Source organism: Psammomys obesus, unplaced genomic scaffold, assembly GCF_907164565.1.
Source record: "Psammomys obesus unplaced genomic scaffold, mPsaObe1.curated_primary_1811, whole genome shotgun sequence".
Classification (NCBI taxonomy): domain Eukaryota; kingdom Metazoa; phylum Chordata; class Mammalia; order Rodentia; family Muridae; genus Psammomys; species Psammomys obesus.
Window position 1 is genome coordinate 948,969 of NW_026585643.1, and position 15,421 is coordinate 964,389.

A 15,421-nucleotide genomic window follows, 5' to 3' on the forward strand; every position below is an offset into this window, starting at 1 on the left:
ATCATAGCAGAAGTATCAAAACAGGTTGCTGTAGGAAGGATTTTAAGTGCCTGAACAGGGAGAACATTTTGTAAACACTAGAATGTTCCAGATGGACAGAGATCTTGATAAACACACATTTGGTTATCTTACTCAATTCAGTAAGGACTTCAAGATCACGTGCCTGGTGGTAATCCAATCCAAGCCACTCTGAACAACTTGACCATGACCTCATCTTCTCCCTGGGGCCCTGAGACTTGCTGGGTACAAGGCCAGGTGTCCCATACCCAGAAACCTAGGCAGAAACAGCAGTGCGCAAAGGAGCAAAGGAGACTGAATTATAAAAAGAAGACTAGAAAATAAAACCTGCATGGCTCAGGGATGGGTAAGGATTGGGGAGGTGAGGGTTGGTGGAGAGAAGGCAAAAAGTACCTGAGGAAAACAAAGGCAGAGTAGGGAGAATCTATCTCCTTCCCTATGTGCTGGGATAGAAAACATAAAACCCTCTTTACAAGACTCAGGGTGACTGAGGTGACCAAAGAACAGGTGTTCTGTCATGTCGTCTTGCTGTTAAGTGTCTTCTGTTGCCTCCAAACTCCACAAGATCTCAGACCTTGACTAATATTTAACCTTTCATTGTCAAAGAGATCTTGCACAAGTAAGAGAAATGCTGAGGAAGCAGTGGGGTTGAGCAGATTGCCCCTGCTCCCCAATCTCTGCAGAACAATGCTACAGGCCCAAGCCTTACCCTTCACTCTGCAGTTGGACCATCACAGCACGTGACTGAGAGAAGAGAGGGTACTTTGAGTCTCTTGGTATAGCAGAACAGCTTCCCTCCCAGTACAGCTGAAACCTGAGCCTCTAACCCAAGAGGAAAGGTCAGAGAGTGAAGGCAATACTTGCTGGGTGTTTGCCGAGGCCTTTCCTGAGCAGGAGGCCTGGTGCTGCCCATCTGCCACCCAGCACCCCTTTCTGCTGCAAATGACTATTCTCTCTCTCTCTCTCTCTCTGCAGCTAGACCCTGACTTCTGCATGCCTGAAATCTAGTGATTTCAGGAAAGCCACATGTTTATGGGAACACTGGCACTATAGCTTGAAACAAAGATTTCTATCTACCTATCACCCTAGCTACACAGGACCTCTCAGGGCCAGGCACTCTGGTATGAGAGTAAGCCAAGAGACATGAAAGCTAGGCCTAGGGGTACACGCCAATAATCCCAGCACTCAGGAGACTGAGGCCAGGGAGCTGACAAGAGTTTGAGGCTAGCCTTGGCTGCTTAACGAGTTCAGGCTAGTCTGAGCTACAGAGACCTTATCTTAACTTCCTCTTCAACCTAAACCTAAAACAAAAGGGTGAGCACAAAACAATTGGTGGTGAGCACAGCTAGCATGGGAGTCAGAGAGTATCCATAGTGGGCCCTGGCCAGCCCAGGGCACCCAGTGGAAGGGGCCCCAGCAACGAGAACTTTATAGCTTTGGTCTAGCTAGGAAAAGTAATGGAAAACTTTAGTTCTTGTCCATGGTAACCTATTCCTAGTGGTTGCTGGTATCTAGAGCTCTGTGGAACTCTAGACTTATCTGATTCTCTTGAGCATTTCCCACCTGCCCTCTTTTTTTTTGTTTGTTTGTTTGTTTTTGTTTCCTCAGTTAAAAAAATAGAAAAAAAATGAAAAAGACACCAAGACCTGCTGAGGTGGTAAGTCTTGAGTTCAAGGCCAGCTTGGGCAACCTAGCAAGGTTCTGTTTGAATGGAAGAGAGGGAGAGAAAGATGAGCACCCAGGAGCTCATTGGAAGAGCTCTTGACTAGCATTCATGAGGTCCTAGGTTCAGTTCCCAGTGCTGGTAAGAAACAAACCCAAACCAGAAAGCACCCATGGCCAGCAGGATGGCTCAGGGGATAAAGGTGCTTGCTATGGAGCCTGGCGATCTGAGTTCCATCTCTGGGACCCACATGGGAGAGGGAGATGGGATGGGGAGAGACAATTGCTGTAAATTGGCCTCTGGCCTCCTTCATCTGCAACCTGGGATATGCCCCTTCCCCTTATGCCCCTCCCCCAGACAGAGAGAAAGAGGTGAGAAAGAGGTTAGGGGCTGTTGCTTAATCTTTCCAGTCTGAAGAATGTAAAAATAACCTTTATTCACCTGGTTCAATTGTTGTCTCAGAGGGTTACTGCCTCTGTCTGCTAATCTAGAACTAGCCCTGGGAGCTTCTAGCCTCCATACAATCTAACGAGGCCTGGAATGTTTTCAGCCTCTGAGATTTACTGCTGAATAAGCTCACCCATTCTTGATCTTACTTAACTCTGGGCTGGCTGGTTCAATTCAGCTGTTCTGGCTCAAACTCCTCTCCCAGATGACTTACTCAATCTGGCTTTTCTCTTGGTCTCTGAATTGCTCTGCTTGGCCTCAGACTAACTCCAGAATTTGCTCTAATCTCCTGGCTCCTTCTCATTCTCTGGTTCACTCAGTCTTCACCTGAGTTCTTTCTCTGCAAACTACCTTTCTATTACTGTCCCAGTAAAATGGCCTTCTCTCCTGTTTTGCACCTTAAGTAGTTTCCCTTTCCTCTCTCTTCTCTTGAGAGTAGGGTATATCCTGTTCTGTCAAGTCTTTCCCTGTCTCTCCCACTCAATTAGATATCACTTTGAAATGTGGTGCTTCTTTCTACAGACTAATTTTACCTTCATTGTTTGGGATTAAAGGCATGTACCACCATGACTGGATCTAAGATTTTCTTTATCTGAAACTTGCTCTATACCAGGCTGGCCTTGAGCTCAGACCTGCTTGCTCAGTCTCCTGGATTAAAGGCGTGTTTGTATTCTAGCTGGATCACACAGACCTAGAAGGTCTTTGGATGTGATCTCTTGCCAGATCAGCCATGTTCTAAATTAAAATTCTTCTACAGAAGAACTCAATATCTAGATGACAGCAGAGGCAGGCAGGAGAGCCAGCAACCTAGTGCTCAGTCCAGAGTCTAGAGCCCAGAGCCAGTCCACTGGCCAAGCAGGGAAGATGGCCTCAGCCCTTCACACTCTGGGAAAGCTGTGGGATTCCCCGAAAGATTCAGTGTTCCTGACTCCACCTGCCACTGCCCTGCCCACTGTGGAGGGGAGGTAGACAAACTTTGATCCTTAGGCCGTATAGAATTCTCTCCTTCACTTCCTTTGCATCAGGCTCTTCTTAGGAAGTGAGGGTGATGGCCATCCAAAATATGCCAACATTTTAATTCTTAGAATTTGTAAATATTGAAAAGAAACTTTGTAAATGTGATTCATTAAGGATCTGGAGAGAGAGATCTTATCCTGGATTATCTGAATTAAGCCCAAATGTAATCAGAAGGGTCCTAACAAGAGGAAGACAAGAGCCACAACAAAAGAGCTGAGGATGGAAATGGGACGGGAGGTGGAAATAGGGAGAGAGGGAGAGAAGGAAGAAGGGGAGAGTGTTGAAAATGCTGTTGCTCACTCTGAAGACAGAAGGTCCATGAGCCAAGGAATGCAGGAGGACTCTAGAAACCAGAAAAAGCAAATACACAACTCTCCTTCTGGTCTCCAGAGACACACAGCCTTGCTGACCTTTGAGTTTAGGACTTCTGACCTCTAGGGCTCTAAGAGGACAAGCTGTGGAGTTGTAAGCCACGAAGACTGTGGCAGTGTGACATGGCAGCAGTAAAGATGGAATGCAGGGGCAGACACTGTGCAGAAAGCAGGACCTGTCCTCAAATGGCGTTTAAAAAGAGACTGGGTGGAGCTGGGTTGGACTCAGTGGTGGGGTGTGCATTTAGAGGTGCCCAAGGGGGCAATCCCCAGCACCAAACCAGAAACACTAAAACGAGCAGCTGGGCCACACAGCCCTGGACCCTAGGGCCCAGCAGGAAGAGGAACGGCTCTCTAGAAACGGGCTAGTGAAGGTGAGGTCACCACGTGCTCATGTAGGTGCACACGTCCACACCACAAGATGGACTCTTCTGGTTGTCCAACCTAGTTGGGAGCCCTCGACTAGGATACCATCACTGCTCTTCCTCCCTGGGTAACTGTCCTGCCGTGGACAACAGTGGTTTCCTTCTTCTTTTAGAGAAACCCAAAGCAAAGGAGACAATACCTCTTCTCCATCTGAGTCAGTGGCTCTCAGCCTTCCTAATGCAGCCACCCTCTAATACAGTTCCTCATGTTGTGGTGACCCCCAGCCACAAAATTGTTTTCCTTGCTACTTCCTAACTGTGATTTTGCTACTGTTATGAATCATAATGTAAATATCCATGCTTTCCAATGGTTTTAGGCAACCCCTGTGGTGGGGTTGTTCAACCCCCTCCAAAGGGGTCGTGACCAACAGGTCTTACTATGTAGTCTGGGTTGGCTTTGAACTTACTTCAGGCTCAAGAGTTCTGTCACTGCGGTTATGCGCCATCATTCCTGGCTCCATTTGAGTTTTTCAGTCAGGACTGGGCTGGAGGCATCTTGGAAAAAGCTTATTTTATGTTTAACATTGCCAGAAGTAGGTTTCTCCTCCTGATCTTTATAGGGAAGTGAAAACTGTGTAGAAACATGTGTGTGTGAGAGAGAGAGAGAGAGAGACAGATCGAGTATGTGTCACACATTTGTAATCCCAGCACATAGGAGCCAGAGGCAGGAGGACAGAAGCAAATCTGAGGCCAGCCTGTTTTACACACTGAGTTCCAAGGTAGCTGTGGTTACATAAAGGGACCCTGTCTTAAAGAAAGGAAGGAAGGAGGGAGGAAAGGGTGGTGGTGGCAGGTGTGGATATACCAGAGTCAGTAAAGACAGACAGTGAAGGAGAGGGAAAGAACATGAGCAACAGTGTAGCAGGTGAGGGCGAGAGAGGAGCAGAAGGGAGAGAGACCGGAGGCCAGGGCAGAAAAAAGAAAGATTGCAAGGCAACAAGCAGACAGCTGCAGAAAGAGGGAAGCAGTGACGCCACTTTGTTGAAACCAGAACACCCTGTTCCACTCCAGAATTTCAAAATAAGCACCTTTCTGGGATGGAGCATCCAGCTCTCTGAAGCAGCTATAAATTCCACCTGGCCAGGGTGAGCGTGGTGCCGGAAAGGTCGATGTCACTGTCTCACCTTCGGCTGGGGCCTGTGCTTTGGCTAGCATCCCCTGCCTCTGTGGCTCTCAGGCCAAGGTGGAAGGACAAGGTGATGCCTGTGTGCACAGCCCCGCAGGGTGCCTGTGAAGCTGCTGGGACACTGGCCCAGTAGCCGGAGAGGGTGTGGCCACCCTGGGCTCTCTGATAGGCTGGATAGAGTTCCCTGGCCACTCAGGAGGAACTGGGCACGTGTTTCTAATCGTGGAAACACTGGGCATGTTAACTTCATCCCTTTCCAGATCTTGGAGGTAACCGGTGCTGGCTGCCAAATGGCACTGATAGGCAAAGAAAATAGTGCCGTGAGTTCTAAGGCACACAACCTGAGGCTGAGATAAGTTCTTCCGGAAAGCTGCAGGACAGAGCCCCTGTTCTTCCTCAAAGAGGTGTAGGTGGGTGGGTGGGTACAGGGTAGAGGTGGAAGATGGAGTTCGCTCCCAAGAACTACCCCAGAATCTTCTCTGGTGAAGCCGCCGCCGCCGCCGCCGCCGCCGCCGCCACCACCACCACCACCACCACCTTCTTCTTCTTCTTCTTCTTCTTCCTCCTCCTCCTCCTCCTCCTCCTCCTACTTCTCCTCCCCCTCCTCCTCTTCCTCCTTCTCCTCCCCTCTCTCTCTCTCTCGGCAGGACCTTATGGAGTTGAAGCAGGCCTCACACCCACTGTGTGGCCGAGCCTGTCTGGCCCTCCTGCACCTGCCTCCCCAGTGTTGAGAATTCGTGTGTGTGCCATCACCCAGAGACGGTTTTCACACGGGGTGAGGAGTCACACCATAAAGTCTTTAGGCACCCTGCCTCCCCACAACAAATGTTGGCATTGTCCACCATGTGATACAACAGGACTGCAGGAAGTTATAGATGTAAATAACCCCACTGCCGAAAACAAAACATCAAAACAGAGCAACGGCAACCAGCAATCAAAGCGGCCTTTCTTCAGGAACGACGCTTTGATCCTGCAAATGGCTATGAAGTGTACAGTAGCGGTTTGGTTTTAGAAATAGATCTTGCCCACCGTAGCGGAGTATATGTTCCTTCCCCAATCCCTTTCATCTTGATGCGCTGATAATTCAGAAGCCTCAGAACTCCCTCTTATAGGAAGAGGTTCTCTGAGCATTTCCTCTCTGTTTCAAGGACAAGCCCTCAGAGGAGAGCTGAGAACCGCCAGCCAGTGTTTCTGGAGGTCATGCCTGGCACAGATTCTCCTGGATACTTTGACTCCTGCTGTGCCACCTCCTCCTCCCTTCCCCTTCCTTCATATCCTTTTCTCTCCAGGGCCAGATGCTGGACCCGCAGTTCCTGCTGAATCACCATTCAGTACTTAGGTTAGCCAAGAAGTCTGAACCTAGCTCAGCGTTTTCCAATAGCTGAGTACTTCTTTCTTCAGTGCTGGCTAAACATGGCCCTGACCTAAGCTGGGTAGTAGAGAAGAGAAAAAAAAAAAAAATAAATGAAGACACTCAGAAAGCAGGAACACCATGCCATGCCACCCCATGGAGCCTCATTTTAACCCTACTCCTTACTGTTCCAACTGTGTCTGAAGTTTCTTGTTGTCTCATTCCCCAGTTCTCAGAGCTGATGCTCTAGACACAGAACAAGGTTGGTGTTGGCTGCTACTGTTAGGTCTGACCTGCTTAGGAGTCTGACTGACTCATTATTATATTCAGTCTTGGGGGAGCAGGTATGGATTCTGGGAAGTCTGATAGGTTCTCCGATAGAGAGGCTCATGGACTTGGTGCTCACCAGGATCTATATGCCTGGACCATGCTATAGGTTCCCCGCATGGATCAGCTATAAGCCAACTGTGAAGGCAGCCAGCATTCAAACTTGTTAAACAAACTAATCTTGCCCCTTCTCTCGTTCAGTACCAGTAGGGCCCCACTCTCTTAATCCTGTAAGTCCCCGGAGCTCATGCTCTCTGGCATGTGATATAAATTTGGCATATAATGTTAATCTTGCCAAGTTCACCGCCTATTAGCAGCTGATCTCAGGAACTACATCCATGGGTTCCCCTGGGAAAAACAAAAGTTATCTTTGAGAGTGCCAAGAGAAGGGCAGGGGAGAAGCCAAGCTTCTCTGCTGGTATAAGCAAGGAAGGGGTAGATTCTTGGTGGAAGCTGAACTCCTGGGAGACTTGTTTCAGGAACCCTCAAGCTTCTTCGTTATTTCCCCAAACAGGATAGAAACATTCCTGAAACAAGCCCTTCACTCGGCAGTTTTCTGGATAGGAACTTTAGCAAAACTCCAATCTAAGAGTGAAAAGAAAGCCGGAGGCTACAAGAGATGCTAATGGAGGCCGTAAAAGGAGGCGACCTGGATCAGACATCCACAGTGAAACTATATGTCTCAGGAGGACAGTGCAGAGCCAAACCCAGGCCCGAGGACTGGCAGCACACAAACAAACCAGTGGCTCCGTGTCTAGCACCAATGGGCCTCCAGGGAATATGGCCGCCAAGCTCTCTGCGATGTATGGACTTGCTTACTATGGCATGTACAGTATAAAGCTCCATGCCATTAGCTGTTCTTTTTTTTTTTTTTATTGGAGATCAAGACTGAGCCTATGCTAGACACACATGATGAGTGTGACTGAGGTGACCTTAATTCCAGGACAACAGGAAAAAGCAACACCCTGAGGCCTGATGGGAAAGGGAAGTGAAATGGCACTAAGATGTGAGCATTTATTCTGGCCCTGTAGTCATAAAGTCCGAAGGCACAGGGAATGTCTTCTTCAAGTCCTGGAAATGGTTCTTGGGAGTGGAGGGGTGGCAGGGAGGGCAGCCAGCCACCCACAGCAGGGAGAAGACATTAAAATAATATCTAGTGTCATCCCTGATTTATTTACATATATCCTCCATTAAAATAAAAACGCACCCTCTTTCACTCTTCCACCCAATCCTGGCAAATCTTTTTGTATTTTTTTAGACAGGGACTCACTATAGAGTCCTGCCTGGCCTAGAACTAGCAATGTAAACCCAGTGGGCCTTGAACTCATAGAGATCAGTCCACCTCTGCCTTCCTGATTGCTGGTGTTAAAGGCATGCACCATGCTTAGCAATACTGGCAATTTTATTTCCTAAATACCAAATACGCTAACTTCTCTCTACTCCCACCCCTGAGTCATCTCACAGACACTTCTAACCCACATTTCTGCAGCCACAATGGAACCAGTTTCCTTGCCCCTGGCCTTTCTCCCTAGGGCCACCCATTTGCAGCAGATTCCTCTAAATGCAACTCTGATGTTCCTCCTCCGTTTTGAAACCCTTCAGTGCCTTCCTTCTAACTTGGGGTAGAGCTCATCCCTTCATGATGGGATTCCCATTTCTGTCATATTTTTATTTTGTTTTGTTTTGTTTTTAAGTCTCTTCATACAACCATGGATATCACAGAAATCGCTATGTAGACCAGGCTAGCCTTGAACTCATAGAGATCTTCCCACCGCTGCCTCCTGAGTGCTGGGATTAAAAGTGTGTACCACCAGGCCTGGTCCTTTGTTACATTTCTTACTGCTTATTCTATACTGTGGTTACATTAGACGACCTATAGTCCCATCAAAAGGGCCATGTTTGAAAACATTTTCCTGCCCCAGCCCATTCGATTTTTCCATCTACGTGGAGCACTGCCTGGTTATCCTCAAGCAGTCTGTTTTAGAGTCCCACTCTGTAGCTTCCGTTAGCCTAGAGCTCACTATGTCGTCCAGGCTGGCCTTCAACTTGTGGCACCTTTCCCCTGATTTCTGGGATTACACGTGTGTATCATGATGCAGAATGAAGCTTTTGGTTTTGGGTTTGTTGTTGTTTTTGGTTTGTTTCTATGTCCTGTTTGTTCAGAACAGTATCTGGTGTGTTGTGGGTACTTAAAAACTGTTGACAGTGTTGTGATCTCATCTTAATAGTACTTCTCAAGAGATGCCCTTCTTTCTTCTCTATGACCTGGTGCTGGGGATCACACCAAAAGGCTTTATGTCCACTAGGCAAGTATTCTATCACTGAGCCACATCCCTACCCCTTATTTCACGGCTTTACAGCGGGCATTTTTAGCAGAATCCTGGGATAGCCACCTGAGAAAGGCATCTAAACAGGAACCTGCTTGGCAGCCCTCAGGACTCTGAAGGGACCTGGGAGGCGAAGGCAGAGGGACTGCATTCCAAGTGCTCATCTCATCGCCTAGCATGGGGCACGGCCACCTTACACACACTTTCATTTTGACTTCTCAGGCCTGCTAGATTCTTACTCCTCAGTGGTAAAAAGTCAATCTGCCAGCTGCTTCCACCCCTAAAATTCTCTACTTCTCACAGCACAGCATCTTTGTGAGACTAGTTTTAGTTCAGGCCATCATCTCCTTCCCAGACCAAACACATTTAAATATAATATATTATAAATAAATATATAAATCATTCTTCCTTCACTGGTATAAGGCATCCTTCAAGATCTGCTACTGCCTACTAGCAAAAGAACTCTTCTGGGACAAGGGAAAGGCCAGAAGGAAGTGCCACCCAGGTGTCTGAGCAATGTTTAATGTTTATGGATGAGAAGTTTGAGTCTAGAGAATATGAAGGCTCAAGAGAAGATGAACTGAGATCAAGGGATTTAGATGCTGAATCCCCTTGTGTCATAGAGACTTGCAAAACAGGGCAGCGTGCTGCTTCAGGCAGCTGGAGCCTTTGCAGAGGGACTGAGTGTGACCCAGGGTTAGGAGAAATGCCTCAAGTTCTTTCCCTTCCAAATGGCTTGGGGAATGGGGAGAAATCTGCAGCCTTGGAACAGCAAGCTCTCAGGAATCTCTGCAGAGATGGAGCCGAGGATAAGCGGCATTTCCCCTCTGCTATGCATGCCGGGCGCTCTGTGCTCCTTTCTCCGTAGGGCAAGGAAGAAGGAATTTCTTTAGGACGTGATCTACAAGAAGTCTACGTGAGTGACAACACTGTCATTAAAACCCTGGGCAGTGACCAGTAGGGCCAGGGACTATCTTAAATGCCCACTGGTCTCAAAGAAAAGAAGAAAAGTTGGGAAACATGATTCTTAGGGGAGGGATTCTAAGGAGTGCCTCGGTGGTAGAAAACTTTCCTAGAACACGTTTAAGACCTTGGGTTCATCCCCAAGTCACCTCCAACCTCTGTCGGAGACCCAGGTGAGAGACTATGAAAGGCTGCCCCTTAGACCTTGCACCCACTGTGTCATTGAAGCCACTCTGTTTATAACACTTGTTCAATGAAAGTTATAAGAGGTCATGCTTACACCAAACCCCTCCACTGGGGCCCCAACACACCAGGCTGAACCTCAAAACAAAGTCACCTGTGCTACCAAGCCATCAGTAAACTTTACCCAACCTTCTGAGGCTGAGGATTAGAGAGATGATGGCCATAATTTCCAAAGATGTCACATTCAATCAGTATGACACATTCCCTCTGCTCTAATCCTTATACAAAGAAATAACATGAAATGAGTTGATGTTAAGCTAATCAATTACTCTTTTTATTGTGTCTCCCTTGCCTTACTTTACAACAGTGGTTCTCAACCTGTGGGTCATGACTCTTCTAGGGGTCAAATGACCCTTTCACCAGGGGTTGCCTAAGACCATTGGAAAACACAAATATTTATATTAAGATTCATAACAGTAGCAAAATTATAGTTATGAAGTAGCAACAAAAATAATTTTATGGCCAGGTGGTGGTGACGCACGCCTTTGATCCCAGCACTTGGGAGGTCAAGGCAGGTGGATCTTTGTGAGTTCAACACCAGCCTGGTCTACAGACAGTCCAGGATAGTCAAGGCTACACAGAAAAAAAAAAAAAAAAAAAACCCTGTCTCAAAAAACGAAATGATGATGATGATGATAATTTCATGGTTGAGGGTCACCACAACATGAGGGGGTCACTACAACATGAGGAACTGTATTAAAGGGTCTTAGCATTAGGAAGGCTGAGAGCCACTGTTTTACAAGGCTTTGAAATTACCAATCTGATTTTTGGGCCTTTGTTTCTACGTTCTTTAAGCTGTTCTTTATCTATAAAATCAACCTCATTTGCTAGGACATTAGAAGTCTTATTCTTTTTTTATAATTAAAAAAAAATGTGTGTGTGTGTGTGTGTATTGCGTGTTAGTATATACATGTTCATGAAGGTTCCAGGAGGCTGGAAAGGGGTGTTAGATCCCCTGGAGCTGGAGTTATAGATGGTTGTGAACCACTAAAAACAATGCGGATGCTGGGAAGTGAACTCTAGTTCTCTCCAAGAGCAGCCAGCGCTCTTAACTGCCGGGCCATTTCTCTACTCCCTAGAGACTTATTCTGAGTCATTGAAAGAATGGTTTCTTGATTATAGAAGAAAAATCAAGCTCAAGTGGGCTCTTTGGGTGGGTACAAAGGTGTGCACCAGCAGGTGTTTAGGAGGCCTGAGGCGGGAGAATTGCCTGGACCAGCCTGGAGATGTCTCACACTAACAAACAAAAAGTCTTCTAGCTAAATCATTTTGATGTTTGCCCTTTGACAGCCAGGAGAGATGGGACTACATGACAGAGGGCAAGCGGGGGAGGCACCAACACCTACATCTACATCCCCTCCCTTGGACCTCACTAGATGGATTAGAACACAGGAGCATTTGGGCCACATTTACCATAGCCATGGAACAGGGGCAGGCTGAGGGCAAGGTGAGGGCAGTTCACTGTGACTCTCTCTGTGTTCTTTTTCACTCTTTTCCTGGAGACCCAGCTGTTTGTTCTCCAGATGATCAAAAGAGACAAATCGTAAGAGCCAGGCATGTCAAAACCGAGTTTAAACACTTCAAAATCTCCTTTCCTATCCCCTGCCCCTCCTGAGCCTCCTTCAATGTGCATGCTCTGGAGACCAGGGAGAAAGGCTTTTCATCAAATTAAAACGTAAAATGCCTTCTTTTCTTATTGCCTGGTGACCAGGAATATTCTGCTGAGTCAGCAGTGAATAATCAGCTTTGACCTAAATAATAGAATAACTCACAGCGCTGTGGTTGCACAAGCAGGTCCAAATCTGCAGTTCCTTCTTTTCCCCTTGTCCTCTCACCCACCCCCTCCAGGCTCTGGGCAGGCAAGCCAGTTACATCAGGTTCTTTCTGCCTCTCCACCCCCATCTGGCCTGTCCCAACTTCATTTCTCTTCAGATAGCTTCCAGAAATGGTCCCACCACAGAACTAGGCCTGACCTCTTCCCCTCCCTCCCCCAGCAAACAGGGGCCTTGGGCTTGGCACACCCACTCTCCTTCCTGGACCCTGCATTATAGACCAGTGACTGCTCCACAGAAGGTGGCCTTTCTTTCAAGCCTCTCGTGACTCAGTAGCTCCAGTCAGTCATCGGGCAAATGAGACAGTGGAAAGCGGAGTTTCCTGTATAAGTGTCATCCCAGCCCCACCCCCGCCCCCCTGCATACCCAGGCTCTCTGCCACTTCTCCCAAAAGCATGTTGAAAATGGGTGACTCTCTGCCTCCATCTCCAAAGTACCATTTGACACAGCTGGCTTCCCTGTCCCCTGCTAAGAGGACGGGGTATACTGGATGATGGTGGGAGTGGTGAGAAGGGGTACTGAAATAAAAGTCGTCATGATAGCAGGGTGTTGGTAGCACCCTGACCTAAGGTGAACTCAGCCTTCAGGGACCCAAGGCAGGGACCCATTCAAAAGCTAGACTATATGAACTTAATTCAAGGGTGGCTTGGGCTACATGGGAGATCTCTGTCACAAGGCAGGGGGGTGGGGTTGATCGGATGTGATGAGTTGTGCCTGTGACCTCAGCATGTAGAGCCTAAGACAAGAGGAAAGCTACAAATTCAAGGTTTTGAGGCCAGCCTGGTGAATACAGTGAGTTTCAGGATGGCCGGATCTACGTACTGAATTTCAAGACAGCTAGGGCTACACGGAAAAACCTTGTCTCCAGGAGGATGAGGCAGGAAGATCTCCTGAGTTGGAAGCCAGCCTGGTCTACAGAGTGAGTCCAGGACAGCCAGGGCTACACAGAGCCCTGTCTCAGAAAAACAAAACAAAATAAAACAAAAAGAAAAAAGAAAAACCTTATCTCAAAAGTTCCTCTGCCCCAAAGATGCCAGCGTTGTATAGCACGGCATCCATAGACCTTTTTCAACACAGGCTACCTTAAGGAGCTGTTTGAAGACGGCAATGGAGGTGGATTTAAATAAAGTCCTAGAAGGAGAGGAGGAGCTTGTGAAGGCAGCACCAGAGAGGCTGAGGCACGAAGACTAGGGGCAGCCTGGACTATGTAGCAAATTCAAAGTGAACTTGGGCTATGCAGTAACCCCCCCCCCCCCCCCCGCCGTCTCCATCTCCCAAAACAAAACACCATTCAACAAACCAGAAAACAGAACCTCCGCACAGAGACTCGAAGCACCTGGGACCTGTCCTCCGTTGCCTCTGGTCTCCTAATGGAAGTAGGAGGAATAAATTTGGGTTTAAGATTCCCCTCCACCCCCCACCCCCACTGGAATAATATCTAGAGTCATACCTCAAGGACAGGGAAAAACTATTACTCTCAGAGGACAAGACTGGCTCTGTTCAGATGGGGGCAGTTTCCTTGCAGCTCCACTTAGGAGTCAGAAGACTTTATTAGATCTCTCACAGCAGGAAAGGGAGACAGCAAGAGTCTCCAGTTCTTGACTTGTCTGGGGAGGGTAGGTGTGGGATGTACTGTATGCAGCCTGCCTCCCTGGAGCTGGCTAGGCAAGAGCTCTTCCCACCACTTGAAAGGGCTGGGACCATCTGCGCGCATGCAGGCATGGATGCATGTGTGTGTGTGTGTGTGAGCTCATACACAGACTTCACTACTCCAGAGTCTTTGTGCAAAGTGTCAAAATCCGTGGCAGGTCTGTGGCCCGTATACCCGTATACTCAAACTCCCCCTCAGGAGGTCAGAAAGCTGCGTGCTCCCAACTGCATACTGTGGCCTGGCTCCTCTCCCGGGGAGGGCCCACACGGCTGTGGAGTTCTGGATTTCTAGTAGAGGATCAGAGGAGTCCTTCTGTCTGAGAGTTTAGCAGCATCAGCAGACAGGAGGAAGCTGCCTGCGCACACAAGACACCGAAACAGTAGCAGCCAGCACTCATGCACTTCCTTCTTCCTCCCTTGTTAGCTTGTCTGATCGCAGAAAGGGCAACTTTTCCTACATTCCCACGCTGACCCAGCTGTCGCAATGCAGCCATGAAGCACCTGCGAGTGGCCCATATACCCATACACTCAAACTCCCCCTCAAGAGGACCCCAGGTCAGAAAGCTCCGTGCTCCCAACAGACATACTCTGAGGCACACACAGCATTACAACTTATGATCCCGATCTCATGAGGAGGCAGACAGCAACTCTACCAAGCAATCAGAATGTGTGGCTCAGAGCTGAGGGCATTAGAAGCTTGAATCTGGGGCACACACTCCTTCACCTCTGGGTCTATATAAGCAGGCCAGACTAAATGTGCGACTACTACCCCCAAACAAGGGTTTCACCTTGCCTAACTAAGTGTGGGGTCCACGGCAGGGTCGACCTCCACTGCCAAATAAGGCAATCTTGCTAAGGTCTTTTGCTAAGATCCTCGGAGATCGTCTAGAGTGGTGGGTGGTGGGTCCTCCCTCCCCCATCACACTGGCAAGGCAGAAAGACAATGCCTGGACCTGGAAATGAACAGCCAGGACTGTCCCTACACTGTCAGAAGCTGTAGGAAGACAAGGCCTTGAGTCAACTCTTTAAGCGCAGCCTCTGAACAGCTGCTTGAAGAGTAAGTGTTGGAGTAAAGACATGGAATAGCCCAGTCCACAGGATCACTGTTCTGAGAGCCGACTGCTGGGAATGCCCGGAAGCCGGTGCCTCAGAGAACCGTTCTCTTAAGGATCTGCTGATTCCACCTCACAGGTATCTTCCCATCTTGAGTTTTCCCTGAAGCCAATTAAATCCTAACCATGCCTGCAAGGCTTTTCCTTCATTTAAAGCAAACAGCAAAACCAAACAACCTATCCAAGCCAGACCGGAAAGAAAAGTTAGGCAGACTTCTGGCACTTCCAGGCCGGCCTGGTTTATACATTTGGCTCTCAGAAAGCTAGGACTACATAGAGAAACTCTGTCTTAAAAAACAAACAAACAAAAAACAAAAATTATCCATCCAGGGCATGGGCAAGGAACAAACTCTCCCCCAACACAGTTCAAAATGCGTGTGAGATGGCGATTTCTAAGTTGCCAGCACAACTGCCTGCCACACGGTTGTCAGGGTCTTCCTCAGCTGTAGAAGCAAGTATAGCTGCACTGGAAGACCAAGGACTCGGAAGCCCTGGACTCCACGAAGGCTCTGCCTCTTGGGGAAAAGCCACTTGCCCTCGGCTCCTGGT

At 48.2% G+C, this 15,421-nt stretch overlaps 1 protein-coding gene across 2 annotated transcripts in view; it reads right to left on the bottom strand.

Annotated features, from left to right (window-relative positions):
• Slc7a8 (solute carrier family 7 member 8) overlaps window positions 1-15,421 on the bottom strand; it is a 54,386-nt gene that overhangs the window by 19,742 nt on the left and 19,223 nt on the right. The window lies entirely within an intron of this gene.